We start from the raw sequence: 15,734 nt of genomic DNA, 5'->3' as shown, positions 1-15,734 counted from the left end.
TCCGGGGCTTAACACACACGCACGCGCGCACACACACATGACACGCACTAGTCAACATCATATATATTTGTCTTGTACCACATAATTTTTAATCTGAAGCTACATATTAAGCATATTCAGGGCAGAGTATTGTTCCTATTAGTGTTTATTGTGAGATAATAGTAAATATTCCCTTTCTTTCTCCAACAACTTTACCTGATAAGCTAACTTTAGGCAAACCAGCAGCACAACAAATATTTTCAAATAAGACTCACAAACCTGAGTCAACACCAGTCTAATCAAAGCTGGGGTTCTGTCGTACTTTTTGTCTAACATACGTCCTTATGTCCATCTTCACACATGCGTTTCAGGCAGAGAGTAGAAGAAGCCGGCTGCTGAAGGGCTTCTTCTTCAGTGGTGGAGGCTCAGGCAGGCTGTACACAAACCACTGCCAGCTGCTCCCTCTCTGTTGGACTTTAGTACTGCATGTTACTTCCATGATTTAGATCCGGGGCTTTTCATAAAACATTCAGGGCTTGAGCCCAAGTAGCCGGGCCTAACGCCACCCCTGGTATTGACACAGACTATGAATGCAAACAGTTGGTAAAATCTCAGGGTTTCAAACCTTGTCAGTTGTTCACTGTTTTTCAATACATTTGCTTTGGCCTTGAATATGAATGAGTTCCTTTTGAGTTGATCTTTTTGGAGAAAAGCTCTGGTGCTACTGTTTCAGGAAGCAGAGGTTAGCTGGAGGAGAGAGGAGAAGAATTAGAGATTTAGGCCCAATCCCAATACTCGCACTTGCGCCCTTCAGTCGTGCATTCCCAGCCAGGGATGCAAGTGTCACGATCTGCTCCTACCTCCCTCTGACTCCTACTCTCTCCTGCCCCTGATCAGTTGTTTATTGGTCTCACCTGCCCCTTGTTAACCTGCCCATGTGTTCCTGATTGTTCCCCGTGTATTTATACCTCCCGTCTTCATGTGTCCCTCGTCGGATCATTGTAGTGTCTTGTTGATTCCTGCTGTACCCTCTGTCACTAAATCCATTTTTATGTTATCCAAGCCTGCATTCCTGCCTCCTGGTGAGCTGCACCACACATGGTCCGCCGCCACCCACACCTCAACGTGACAGAATGATCCGACCAACCTGGACCTGTGGTGAGCTTAACATCTGCCTGGAGGATTATTTGTTTTTTTTGCTTTGTCTCCGTCCAGCGGAAGGAGATCCGACTCGAGGGGTTTCGGCGCATCCTACCTGTTTCCGGGGTGGTCGAACCCATTCTCCTCTCCTGCTGTCCGCCCCGTCCTGTTTTTTCCACGGAAGCAGCAGGTCCTGGAGTTTTGGTGGAGTTACACCCCCTACGCACGCCAACATTCTCCGGGGTGGTAGGGCTGGTCTCCCCGCTCCTCTTCCGCTTCCCTTCACCCGAGCCTCTGCCTGTGGACCCAGCGGATCGTTATGTGCACCTGCTCTGATCCTGGTTTCCTCGCGTCGCTGCCTCAGTACATCAACTTCCTGGTCCACGCCTGCGGGGCCTACACCTGCAGGATCTACGCCTGCAAGGTCTTCACCTGCAGGGTCTTCATCTGCAGGGTCTACGCCTGCAGGTCCTCCATGCGGCAGCCTCTTCAGAGTCCCGCTGCTGCAGCCTCTTCAGAGTTCCCGAGTCTACGTTTCCGAGTTCCCCGAGTCTACATTCCCGAGTCTACGTTCCAGAATTCCAAGTTCCAGAGTTCTACCTTCCCAAGTTCTAGAGTCCCACGTTCCCGAGTTCCAGAGTTTTCCCAGAGTCTCCAGAGTCCCTTTGTCTGCAGAGTGCCCCCTAGATCCCGAGTCTTCAGTGTTTCCCCGAGTTTCCTGAGTCTATGTCACAAGTCTCCAGTGTTCCTGTGTCTTCGTTCTGAGGCCCCTGTGCCTCCATGTTCTGGATCCCTGGTCCCCTGGTCTTCCGAGTTATGTGGGTCTTGTGGGCGTCTGGTATCTGCCCCTTGGGGGGGGGGGGGGGGGTATTGTCACGATCTGCTCCTACCTCCCTCTGACTCCTACTCTCTCCTGCCCCTGATCAGTTGTTTATTGGTCTCACCTGCCCCTTGTTAACCTGCCCATGTGTTCCCGATTGTTCCCCGTGTATTTATACCTCCCGTCTTCATGTGTCCCTCGTCGGATCATTGTAGTGTCTTGTTGATTCCTGCTGTACCCTCTGTTATTAAATCCATTTTTATGTTATCCGAGCCTGCATTCCTGCCTCCTGGTGAGCTGCACCACACATGGTCCGCCGCCACCCCCACCTCAACGTGACAGCAAGTGCGTAGGGTGTCCCGATTCTCAAGAGCGGAAGTTGACCACGCCCCCACTGTGCCCTTAATCTGCACTTCACCCAAGTCCGCAGCAATACGAACCTCTGGCAAGGGTATTACCCACAAGTCATTGCTGCAGGAGAAAATGCTCAAGTTACTTTTCTGATAATATGTATTTTCTAATGAAATTAGTTAATTTTAGGACGATTAGTTGATGCTCTAAACTTTTTAGAAAAAGCAGCAATAAATGTAAATTTATTTCAAATAACTGTTTGGCTGTTTGTTAATAAAGGTTTTTGGAAAAAGCAACCAGCATCCTAGCATGCGTTGCGATCGATGACGCAATGCTCCCTGTCTCAATTCTGCAATTATTTGCACACTTGTGTACTACGCACTTGAAAACTTACAGCGCACTTTCTCCAAGTGTACTTTGCTGAAGTCCCCAGGGCGCAGCGCAGTGCGATCATTGAGATTGGGCCTTAGAGTCATGATTCACGACAGCAACACGACTCTCTTACTGCTTCTATTTAGTCTCCATTGTTGATGTTTTACCTCCACAAAATACATAAACTTGAAGGAGTTCTGCCGTGTGGTGGAGTTGCTAATGCTAACAGTCAGCATCAACCAGCCAAGACGTTCTCTGCTGTTTCCTGGACGCTAATCCGACAACAGTCTTCCCCGTCATGAGCCAAGATGGGTGAGTCCACGAACGTTAATTTACAGCATGTTGTAGATCTGATTAGTTTTTCTTTTTTTGTGTTTCCTTGTCTATTGTCTATCTGCGGCTAATGCAGGAAATAGGGGTAGAAGACAATTTTTATGTTCAGCCTGCATGCACTCTGCATGCTCTAATTTTTAGAAAGAACATGAAAACATTTCTCATTGAACCCGATTCAAACAAAGGTCTCAGCTCTCTTTGTGTGCAAAATCTTTCCCAAACCACTGAATAGATTTTAATAAAACCTTCAGAAGGTAATCTTTAAGAGGCAGAACCGAGGCAGAGCTCTGTGAATAACTTGTGTGTAACGCATACTCTACAAAAACAACTGTGAGTTTAAAAATGTGCAGAAAGAATCCTGCTCAGTTTGGTTTGGTCGAACTTTGACTGCAGTGCACTGTGACACACATCAAACCTCTCCTCTGAGCCTAAGCACTCGGTTTGGAGATGGAGCTGCTGCACACTGGATTCTCCACATGGTTGGATCATGCCGATCTCATGTTCCCCTCGCTGCCACTCTTTCTTGTTTTCCTACTTCTAAGATTTGCTTGCATCAAATTTTTTAAGCATATGTTTCCAATGCTAAAGCTAACAGCATTACATAGCCTAGTTAACGAACCAGGCTCTCTGTGCTTGAAGCTTATAGTTTTGCACAAAACTCCACAGCAATCATGTGCACTGTTTTGGGTGTGCAGCATATTTTATGCACAAACATCATTTTTGATCCAACACTTTTGAATATGGTGAGCTTAGCAAACACAAAAGGGGCTTTTAACCATTCAGTTTTGAGCTGAAATTTGTCGTGTTAGTAGCTAAGAGTAATTTACAACAATTACTTGTAAAGCGGAGATTTAGCATTGTTTTATCATCAGAACAAGAATAAATACCATCATTTTTAAACAGGAAAAGTGAATGTTGTTACTGATCATTTCTCTGCATTTAAACAGGTGTCAAACTGTCTATTTGACTCATTCTGAGCAGCAGCAGTCTGATACTCCCCCCAGTGTCTGCAGACTTTTATAGCATTTTAGCAGACATTCATCCTCTGGTCCCCCAGGTGTCTCAGCAACTCAGACAGTGTAATCTCTGCAGGAAGACAGTTACTTACACTGATTCACATGTTTTTTGGCACTTTAATTAAATCAAATCTCTTTTGTGTTTTTATTTTTTTCATTTTAACATGTCAAAACTCTGAATTTAAACTTTCACACTCCTTCAGACTTGTGAGCTTTAGTGTAGGAAGGTCATCTGTCACGTTCTTCTGTCCCTTTAAATTTAAAGTTTCATTGTCCCGTAAAGCTCCTGCATCCTTCCCAGTTGCGCCGAAGTTTCCTCCCTCTGCACATCTAATCAGTCACACCCACTGCAGCCCGACGCTCCTTGTTTCCTCTCCAGATAGCAGCTGATCTCTGCAGCCACTCTGCCTCTCTGGGACAATGCTCCCTGAGCCCCCCCCCCCCCCCCCCCCCCCCCCAGTCAAATCGTCAACTAACTCTTTGTGATGTCTGAGTTGAATTGGAACATTTTGTCCCTCCAGCACCTTAGCCCCCTCCTTCTGTCTCTGTGTTTGGCTCCTCCCCTCCATGATGGGCTTTAGTGCCTCTCTAAGTCACAGCCGAGTTCAAAGAGAGGAAAACGCTGAATTCAAAGTTTTTCGGCAATGACGCTGTCAACAAAATCTCTGACATTATGTGCAATGTAACAGTGTGTGTGTGTGTGTGTGTGTGTGTGTGTGTGTGTGTGTGTGTGTGTGTGTGTGTGTGTGTGTGTGTGTGTGTGTGTGTGTGTGTGTGTGTGTGTGTGTGTGTGTGACGTGAATAAAGAAACAGACTAGTGGTGTGACATTAAACAGCCTCTCTTCTTTTTGCAGCAGCGGATTTCAAACTTCACAAACCAGAAGCCTCGGGCATTGTCTGGAAATCAACGCACTCACTGAATAAAGTCACTGAAAGGTTACAGATGTTGATTATGTTTGCTGAAAAGCTATATTTCCCATGACGTGCATATTATAGCTTGACCCCAGAAAGTGTGTTTGGTTTGTCTGTCAAGGATATAAACTAAAATGCAGGAGAAATTGTCCTTTCTGTGAGATTATATAGGTTTTCTTATGATAAATGTATGTTTTCCTTACTAATATATATATATATATATATATATATATATATATATATATATGTGTGTGTGTGTGTGTGTGTGTGTGTGTGTGTGTATACATATATATATACACACACACACACACACACACACACACACATATACATAGTAGTATAGATTAGGGGGTGGGACGCAATAAAAAAGTTATCCAATTAATCAAATTATTTGTAATTATTTAAATCTTGAAGAATCACATTTTACTCATTTAAGACAATTTTCCCCAAACCCTTTTTTTATTGCAAATAATGTCAGTGTGGCACAGATGACACACCCACACTTTACATGGCCTGTATTTGCATAGCACCTTCCCAGGGTTCTACAACCCCCCAAGGCACTTCACAGCACAATCAGCCATTTACCCATTCACACACACACATTCACCTGCTGGTAGGGATGAGCTATAATGTAGCCACGGCTGCCCTGGGGCGCATTGACAGAGGAAAGGCCTGCCGAACACAGACACCACCTGTCCCTCCGTCCACCACCTGCAGGCAAGGCGGGTTAAGTGTCTTGCCCAAGGACACAACAGCAGCATTCTCTGGTCGGAGCCAGGATCAAACCTGTGATTTTCCCATTACTGGACAACCCGCTCTACCTCCTGAGCTACTGCCGCCCCCCTGTAATGAGTATTTCTGTAATCACAAGGTCTATTTGATTACTTTGGTCTCATTATAAAGGTAACCATTGTTGGATTTGTTGGGCAGTTTAATTATACTGCACAAGTGTAAATGGACATGGAGCATTGTAAAAGTTGTGTACTTAACTGAACATTAGGTGGCAGCAGAGCTGCTAAAATATATAGAGGTGTAGTGTAGAGTTTGTAACGTGAGGAAATATGGGTTTTCCTAAGTTTATTCAAACCATCACTTTTCACTCAGACCCCTGTTTCTTCCTGAAGCAAAATCAGATGCACACAAGCATCCATCGCACCTCATATCAATCTCACAAATCACAACATTCTCAATCTTATAAGTTCACCAGAAGGTCTATTTGAGCAAGAACAGCATATAAACTGTTAAAAGATTGTCCCAAAAAGTTGCCAATGTGATTGTTATTTCCTGTTTGTCGATTTTCAAAATCATTAGTTTAATTTGAAGAATTAAAACTTTTAATCCTTCAAACTTGTTTCCTCATTGAACTGAAACACAGACACTCAGATATTATCGGCAGTTTATGGATGAAAACAACCTTTGAGTCTTCTGAACAATATAAAATTTGGTTATTGATTTATTAAAATTAATATTCCGAATTAATACGTAGCATGGTTTCTCTTTCATAAAAGAGCATAAATCCATAACGCTACAAGTTCAAGGGAAGTTCTGCTGAGAGTTACAAGATGAATGCTGCATGTATGCTTGCCCCTCCTGCTGTAATAAAGTTCAAATGGATGAAGTCACCGCCTTCCTGCTTTCTACCAACTAGAAATCATAGCTGTAAAAAGGTTGATTATTTTCAAGATTACAGATAGTTTATTGTCATTGCACAGGTGTACAACGAAATTGGCTTCACGCTCACTAAAGACAGCTCACGTAAGAGGTAGTAAAATATAAGAAAGTAAAATAACAACACTAAAATAGAAGTCACGCTCTCTCTGTCTCTCTCACACACACACCTTTCACACACAGCCAGTTTAAGGTGCAAAAATGTTAAATAATAATGTAAACATAAGACAAATCAAAATACAGTACATACTGAAATTTAAAGTGAACATCATACAAATGTAAAGAGTCACATGTTGAGGTACCAGGATGCACTAGTTAAATATAAAGGTGCTGTAGGTCATTAATTGTCTTTCTTTTCCTCACGAAGCACAATCTGTCATGGTTGTAGTTTAAGTTGTCGCATTTTTGCAGCTTGATTATGTTTATTGGAATATACGACGTAAATTTTTATGTTGAACTTTTTTAGCTCAGGTTAGAGTGGTAATTTTTTACGCTTTTATTTTTTTCTAATAAATTAATCCTAATGATTGCGTTAATGTCCCACCCCTAATATGTATGTGTGATCAGTTGAAGGAGGGATGTATGTGTTGGAGGAAAGCCAGGCAACAGTCCCCCAGATTCCTTTTGTCATGTTCAGCAGGACTATTTTTAGTTAAATAGAGGAGGAAGTATCCCCCAAAGAGGGATTTCGTGATCCAGAATATTTGCACGTTTTTCAACTGTTACGACCTCTCTGCCTTCATCTTATTCCAGAATTCACATACCCCCTTTTGCTTTATGACGTCCTTTCATTCAGTGGCAGATTTAGCAATTTGGGGGCCCAAGGTGAACACAGACATGGGGCCCCTTTACACTAATTTTTTGACAATCTTATCTTTATCTGGATTTGCGAAACTCTACCCTCCTCTGACATGAGTTATTTTCACTTTTTACTAGTCCTCCTCTTTCTTCCTGTCTTTCTCTCCCTTTGAGTGCCTTCAATATTTGCTCTGCTTTCTTCTTCCTGTCAGTGCTCCTGCGCTTTTGCCTTTCTTTTTTTCTTCTATTTTCATTTTGGTCTATGTTTTCCTCCCTTTAAACATTTTCCATTGTCTTTCCTTTTCTGCTTCCTTTGATGTTTACATAGAAAAACAACATCACTTTCGGAAGGGAAGATAAAAGCTTTTTCAAAGCAAGCTGCTTCTTTCTCTTACTGGAGCCACTAAGATAACTCCATTTCGTGCTTAATGTTTTGATTACTGCTTTGAGTTTGTGACGAACGCTCCCGCCTCTCTTCTTCTTTTTCTGCTTTCTCTTCTTCTTCTTATTTGTGGTCTTATGGCACTTGGCAAACAACAATTCGGTGCATTACTGCCACCAACTGGATTGGACTGGAATGACTACCAATCACTTCCTATTTGTGCATCGGCATCTTAAAGGAATAGTCCATTGTAGCATTAACAGAGGGGTTCCAGCAGTCAGGGCTAGGGGGCCCCAACATAATGGGGACCCCAGGTAACCGCCGACCTATGCCTACTGGTAAAACCGCCACTGCTTTTACTTTCCTTTCTTCCTTGCTTTTACCTTTTCTGATTGCCCTTCAGTTGCTTCCTTTCACTTCCTCCATCTCCAGAGACAAACTCAGGAGTCTCAGTAAAGAACGGGTAAAAGATCAAACACATTTAGGAGATTCGAAATGCTTGGATCCAAAATGATGCATCGAAATACATGTTTTTAAGCAAATCTCTCATTTTTTAATGAATGTAACTTACAAATTAGTGGTGCCTTTCAAAAATCTGTCTAATTTCTAACACAGATAGATGATTGATTTAGATATCTGTAACCTCTGTCACACTGCTGAGAACACAAATGTGTGCACTGAGCAGTGGGAAAATGTGCTTACAACAAAAGCTAACACTTAGTTTGTGCGGCACTCATTAAAAATGAAACAATTCAACCCTAGGGTGTTATTGTGGTAAATAACCAAAGTGTATTTCTGTTGTTACAATTTTCACAAATATTTATTTTCATGCAGAAAATACAAAAAAACAAAGTTGGCCCTGTTCTGGTAACAGAAACTAAAATAAAACACTCAAACAAGTTAATTAAACATTATTTTTAAACCGTATAGATGATTATCAGACACTTTAGATTTATCTAGCTAGGTTAAAAACATTATATCACTGTAGACAAATGCAAAATACATCATTTTTTTTAAATAATGTGTTATATTTTATATAAAAACAGATTATTGTAGAATGTTTTTGAAAGGTATTACACAATAGACACCATTTCTGATCAAATATACATTATTAGAATATTTGATAATATTATATATTTGAGAATCTGCCTAAATGTCATTTTGCTTCTCTTCATCATCACTGATGACAGGATTAGCTGGCGCAATTACTGTTCTTTCCATTTTACTTTGAAATGTTAGTTTACCTGCAAAATATATTCAATATCATAATTATTATTACTGTTACCATGAATATTAAAATTAAGTCTAAAACAACAACAGATTTTACCTAAAAATATACATAATTTATTTTCCTTGTTCAGTGCGTATGTTCAAATATGGTAGGTTTGATTTTCATGCTTTGATTCCACCAACTTTATTGAGTTTAACATTTACAACACATAAAGCCTTACTTAGCACAACTAGTCAACCTGGTGATGGAAGAGTTTCACAAACCTAGCAACGTTAGTTTTAGAGATCTGACTGTAAACACAAGAGGAGACCAAGTAGTTTTGTCGTTCTGCAGACACACCAATATTTGGCGCATTATAGACCCGCACTGATTGGTCGAATGGCGCCATGGCGCAAACTGTGACTACCTTCATCTCTGATGATTGTTTCAGAGAAAACCCGTAATTCTACGAGTTCGTGAAAAGGCACATCAACATCATTTGTGATGTGAATGCAAGTGTCTAAATATAGATGATGATCCTATAAAGGACTAAAGGTGAAGGCACGGAAAAAAAAACAATCCTGTTGAGTAGAAACAAAACTGAATTTGTCACAAGAAAATATCCACAAGAGCTGTGAATGCGGATCTGGCAGGAAAAGAAACAGAAACAGAACACGCGGCTGTAGCAAGTCAGGGAAACGGATCAAGCTCAAATCAGCAACCCAACATTTGAAGGTTTCCATGAAAACATTATGAACAATGACCTGTAGCTATTTGAATGCCAGTTTGAAGGAATATAGATTAGTTCAATGATTGACAAGCTAACAGCTAGTCCAAATTGAACCAAGAAATGTCACACCCGGTCATGTCTCCCCGTTTAGTTCAGCCTTGTGTCTCGTTGATTACTCCCACCTGCCTCTCGTTTCCCAATCACCTTAGCTCCCAACCCTCCTGTATTTAAACCCTGTCTGTTCTTTGTACTGTGTCGGATCATTGTTTCATTGTCCAGCGTGCTTCAGTATTAAAACCCTTTGAATGTGCTCACCTGTCTGCCTGTTTTCCTGCTCCGCGTTGGATCCTCATCTCAGCTCCGTTCCTCTCAGCAGCGCGCTGACAGAATGATCCGACCCAAACCCGTTGTGAGATCCAGCGAGGAGATTCTCCCGTGGGAGCACCTGCTTCAGTGGCTCACTCCGAGCCACCACCCAGCTTCTCCATCGCCTTCCCCTGCTTCAGTTCTGCCTCGCCGAAAACGCCGTCCTCGGCCATCAGCCGCAGCAATCCTCGCTGCTCTCCCGGAACCGGACGAGGGGTCGGACCGGGAGCCGCTTCCGGATCGCTCCAGCTTCGTGGGCACCCGCCTGGCTGTGTGCTCCCCGGGAGTTGGCCCACGGCGTGGGGAGGCATGCCGGGCTCCACCGCAGTGGCTGGTCCCTGGACGGAGCCGCGAGCTCGCTGCAGTTCTGGCTCAGTGCGCCAACTTGGACACGCCCCCAGTCAGACCAGCAGTCCCGTCTCCGGTCCAACTAGCGCCTTCGTCATCTGCAGGCGGAGGAACCACGCCCACAGCCCAGCTGATGGAGCTCCAGGCGGAGCTTGACCGGATCCGCCAGCTCGTCAGCCTCCAGGAGAGTCACCTGGACACTCTATCCTCCCCGAACCGCCAGGAGAGGAGTGAGCCCGTCCACCCAGCGGAGCTCGCTGGTCTACGGGCTGAACTGGCCCAGCTCCATCGAACCCTCAACCTCCAGGAGCTTCAGCTGGACGGGCTGTCCCCCCTGCTCTCACGGCTTCCAGCCCTACCAGTTCCACCACTTCCAGTCCAGCCTGTCCAGGTAGCCCCTCCTGCAGCTGCCTCGCCTCCACTCCAGAGGGCCCAGAAGCAGAAGGGACGGGCTCAGAAGCAGAAGGGATGGGCCCAGAAGCAGACGGTTCCGGTTCTGGCCCCGAAGCGGACGGGTCGGCCCCAGCAGTCGGCGGTCCAGCAGTCGGCGGTCCAGCAGTCGGCGGTCCAGCAGTCGGCGGTCCAGCAGTCGACGCCCCTGGACCAGAAGTCGACGCCCCCGGACCAGAAGTCGACGCCCCCGGACCAGAAGTCGACGGTCCAGAAGTCGACGGTCCAGAAGTCGACGGTCCAGAAGTCGACGGTCCAGAGGTCGACGGTCCAGGGCTCTGTGGCCGACGCCCCTGCCAGTCCTGTGGCCGACGCCCCTGCCAGTCCTGTGGCCGACGCCCCTGCCAGTCCTGTGGCCGACGCCTCTTCCTCGTGTTCTGAAGTCGACGCCTCTTCCTCGTGTTCTGAAGTCGACGCCTCTTCCTCGTGTTCTGAAGTCGACGCCTCTTCCTCGTGTTCTGAAGTCGACGCCTCTGATGACGTCGCCTGTCCAGAAGTCGACGCCTCTGATGACGTCGCCTGTCCAGAAGTCGACGCCTCTGATGACGTCGCCTGTCCAGAAGTCGTCGCCCCTGATGACGACGTGTCCGAAGTCGTCGCCCCTGATGACGACGTGTCCGAAGTCGTCGCCCCTGATGACGACGTGTCCGAAGTCGTCGCCCCTGATGACGACGTGTCCGAAGTCGTCGCCCCTGATGACGACGTGTCCGAAGTCGTCGCCTCCTCCTCTGATGACGACGTGTCCGAAGTCGTCGCCTCCTCCTCTGATGACGACGTGTCCGAAGTCGTCGCCTCCTCCTCTGATGACGACGTGTCCGAAGTCGTCGCCTCCTCCTCTGATGACGTCGCCTCCTCCTCTGATGACGTCCCGTCTGATGACGTCGCCTCCTCCTCTGATGACGTCGCCTCCTCCTCTGATGACGTCCCGTCTGATGACGTCGCCTCCTCCTCTGATGACGTCCCGTCTGATGACGTCGCCGCCACGTCCGATGACGTCCCGTCTGATGATGTCCCGTCTGATGACGTCGCCTCCTCCTCTGATGACGTCCCGTCTGATGACGTCGCCGCCTCCTCTGATGACGTCCCTGAAGTCGGCTCGTCTGACGACGTCGCCGCCTCCTCTGATGACGTCCCCGAAGTCGGCTCGTCTGACGACGTCGCCGCCTCCTCTGATGACGTCCCCGAAGTCGGCTCGTCTGATGAAATCGCCGCTGCCTCGTCCTCTGAAGTCGGCTCGTCCGATGACATCGCCGCTGCCTCGTCTGGGGATGCTCTTTGCACTCAAGAGGCCGACGCTCCATCCAGCCCGGCGTCTCCACGGTCTCCGGTTCCGATGGTGGTTTTGAGGGCAACGCCGGCCCAGCCTGCAGTGACTTTGTCGCCGGCCCAGCCTGCAGTGACTTTGTCGCCGGTCCAGCCTGCAGTGACTTTGTCGCCGGCCCAACCTGCAGAGCTCCTCTTCTGCCGCAGGCGCCGGCCTCGAAGGGCCCGTCGCCTCCTCATCTGCCGCAGGCGCCGGCCTCGAAGGGCCCGTCGCCTCCTCATCTGCCGCAGGCGCCGGCCTCGAAGGGCCCGTCGCCTCCTCATCTGCCACAGGCGCCGGCCTCGAAGGTCCCGTCGCCTCCTCATCTGCCGCAGGCGCCAGCCTCGAAGGGCCCGTCGCCTCCTCATCTGCCGCAGGCGCCGGCCTCGAAGGGCCCGTCACCTCCTCATCTGCCGCAGGCGCCGGCCTCCAAGGGCCCGTCGCCTCCTCATCTGCCGCAGGCGCCGGCCTCCAAGGGCCCGTCGTCTCCTCCTCTTCCTCAGACGCCGGCCTTCCAGTGCTCGTCGTCTCCTCCTCTGCCTCAGACGCCGGCCTCCAAGAGCCTGTCGTCGCCTCCTCCTCTGCCCCTCTGCTGGTCCCTCTGTTCCTCTGGGCCCTTCCTCCTGGTTCCCCTCCTCCCACCCTGCTCCTCGTTCCTGTGGGCGTCTGGGATCCGCCCCTTGAGGGGGGGGGGGGTACTGTCACACCCGGTCATGTCTCCCCGTTTAGTTCAGCCTTGTGTCTCGTTGATTACTCCCACCTGCCTCTCGTTTCCCAATCACCTTAGCTCCCAACCCTCCTGTATTTAAACCCTGTCTGTTCTTTGTACTGTGTCGGATCATTGTTTCATTGTCCAGCGTGCTTCAGTATTAAAACCCTTTGAATGTGCTCACCTGTCTGCCTGTTTTCCTGCTCCGCGTTGGATCCTCATCTCAGCTCCGTTCCTCTCAGCAGCGCGCTGACAAGAAAAAACAGCTTTATTTTGAAAACCATAGCAATTCAAAAGCTAGTTTTGAAGCTTTCCTACTGTCTTAAATGTCACATGGCATGGTTATAGGGAGCCTAAGTCCCTTCTGCATCATGGGTCCCCAGAAGAACGAAAAAATGAATGCAAGTCAACAGGGCTAAAAATGCTAATTTCTAATTCTGCTTGTTTTGTGCCATAGATTTCACATGTGATGATGAATTTTAAAGACACATTTTGATACCAAGAACGCGCTTATTTTTGAACAGGGGGAAACGCTATTTTAGGTTTTGTGTGAAAATCAGAATCAGAATCAGAAAAAGCTTTATTGCCAGCGCTCCAGCGAACCAGTGCATAGGAACTTGACTCCGCAGCACAGCCTGACCAAGGTTACACACACACATGTAGACAGAACAGATACAGGCAGGCAGCCATAACAGCGCTCATTTGAATTAGATGAAAAGGGGATTACATGAGGATAAATTGGGGAAGGGAAAAAAATATATATATATATATATAAGGCATACCAGAGTTACTCCCGGCAGGGCGTAGATTTACTATGCAAAAAAATGCCTCAAACATATAAGCACGAACATCAACAATTCACAACATGAGACACCGAGAGGAAGGCCGGGGGGGGGGGGGGGGGGGGGGGCTGGGATCATGTTTCCCCAGCGAGAGCAGCCATGTATGTCGCTCATCCACTGTAGCCACAGGTGGGAGGGAGATCTTGGGAGGAGCACAGAGCACATTGACACCTGTAGGTTGATGACCTCACCAGGCTGAAGTCCACCAATCTGAAGGTGGGGGTGGGGGGGGGGTCAGGTTTTCACAGCATCTGTCTGCACTCCTTCGTGTTCGTGGGGGTTTGTTGTTGGCATTCACAAGGCTGCCATGGCGTCAGATTCGGGTAACAAGACTTTGTTTGGGTCAGGCAGAGATAATTTTCCTCTCTGCCTTCAAGTCTGTAATTGATCATTGAAGTCCTCCAGTGAAGCCAATTCAGGTTTTAAACATCTCCACACCGTCCAGTGACCCTCTCCGAGCTGACATCCATTTTGCACACTAATACCCGTAAGGCAGCTAGGACATTGTCCAGCTTACGATTCACCTCGAGTAACGTCCCAGTCTGTAAGGTCTCCACATGGACGGTGCTTTCCGTGGGTGCGGGTCGCCATCCAATCGCTCCTGTCTTCCCAAATTTCCAGAAAACCAGATATCCTCCCACTCCAATCAGAAGAAATCCAGTAATCATCAGGCCAAATTTCCACACATCTTCGACGTCCTCAATGGACAACTGAGAGAGGCATACGATCTTCCACTCCCTCCAGGAATCGAGCATATATCCCGCTGTGTGTATCCCTTGCGGGCAAGTGGGAGCCCCCTGCTCCGTTCTCATCGTAGAAAAAATCTTATCAATCGCGTTGAATGACCAATTAATTAAATCCATTCTAAAAAATAGGGTTTTTCAGAAGAAATGCAGAGAAGCGCTCTGTGGGCAGACAGGGCAAAGAGCCTTGGGAAAAAAAGATAAGGGAGCAAAAGCAGAAGCGTCTTTACTCTGCGAGTGCCGGAAAATGTGTCCAGGACTACAAATGCACTTCACGAAAGTGACATCATTGAACCAGACACGGAGAAAACTGAGGGAAAAAGGCAGTAAGTTCAGCAAACTTCCCACAGGAGGAAAGAACCACCATAAATCTGGTCATTTGGTAAGTAGCAGCTACGTTAGGGTAGAGGAGATAATGTGGAGCCAATTTCTGGTGTGTAGTCATACTAATTACGGACTTTTACAAGCTAATAAATCTCAAAGTACATGACTGGCATGGTCGAAACACCCATCATTACTTTTCATTTAAATTGCAGTACAACATATTTGCAATCCAGGGTGTACGGCAAGTAGAAAATAGCATTTTTAGCCCATTGACTTGCATTCATTTTTTCATTCTTCCGGGCACCCATGGTGCGGAAAATACTTAGGCTCCCTATTTACTTGGATTTTTTTGGGTTTTGCACAAGATTATATCATTAGCAGCTAGCTGTTGCACATGTAGCCAGAGATGAAATATTTCTTCCTGAATAGCCATGTAATGCATAACTGGAATCTCTAATGAAGTTTTACAATTACGTTTGCATGAACATCATTAACATTTTGGGGAATGTAGTTGCAGCTCAAAGTGCCAACTGCACAATTCATATCAAGGGGGATTGCACTGATTGCACAGTATTGGCACTCGCACCATGCCTTTATTTATATAGCACATTTAAAAATGACTTAATACCAGCCAAAAGGGCTGCACGGAGATGAACATGGACAATAAAACACCATAAAAATAATTAAATAATTTATTGGTTACTTATTTATTGTTACTTAATCTAAATGCAATAAGTTAATGCAAGATCATGTTTTATGTCTCTTGTTTCACATTGACAATGTTGAACACTCCAGTGCATTAAAACTATGTCATTTTTGAAAATATAACATCAAATAATCCATTTCAAAAAGCAGTTAGGAAAATTCTCCTCAGTGTTCCAATAACAGCTGGAGCATCATGTTATCATGTTGTCTGAACAGAAGATTGACACATTACA

The sequence above is a fragment of the Nothobranchius furzeri genome, chromosome 12 (assembly GCF_043380555.1).
Source record: "Nothobranchius furzeri strain GRZ-AD chromosome 12, NfurGRZ-RIMD1, whole genome shotgun sequence".
NCBI lineage: Eukaryota > Metazoa > Chordata > Actinopteri > Cyprinodontiformes > Nothobranchiidae > Nothobranchius > Nothobranchius furzeri.
Note: the sequence above shows the minus strand (reverse complement) of the source record.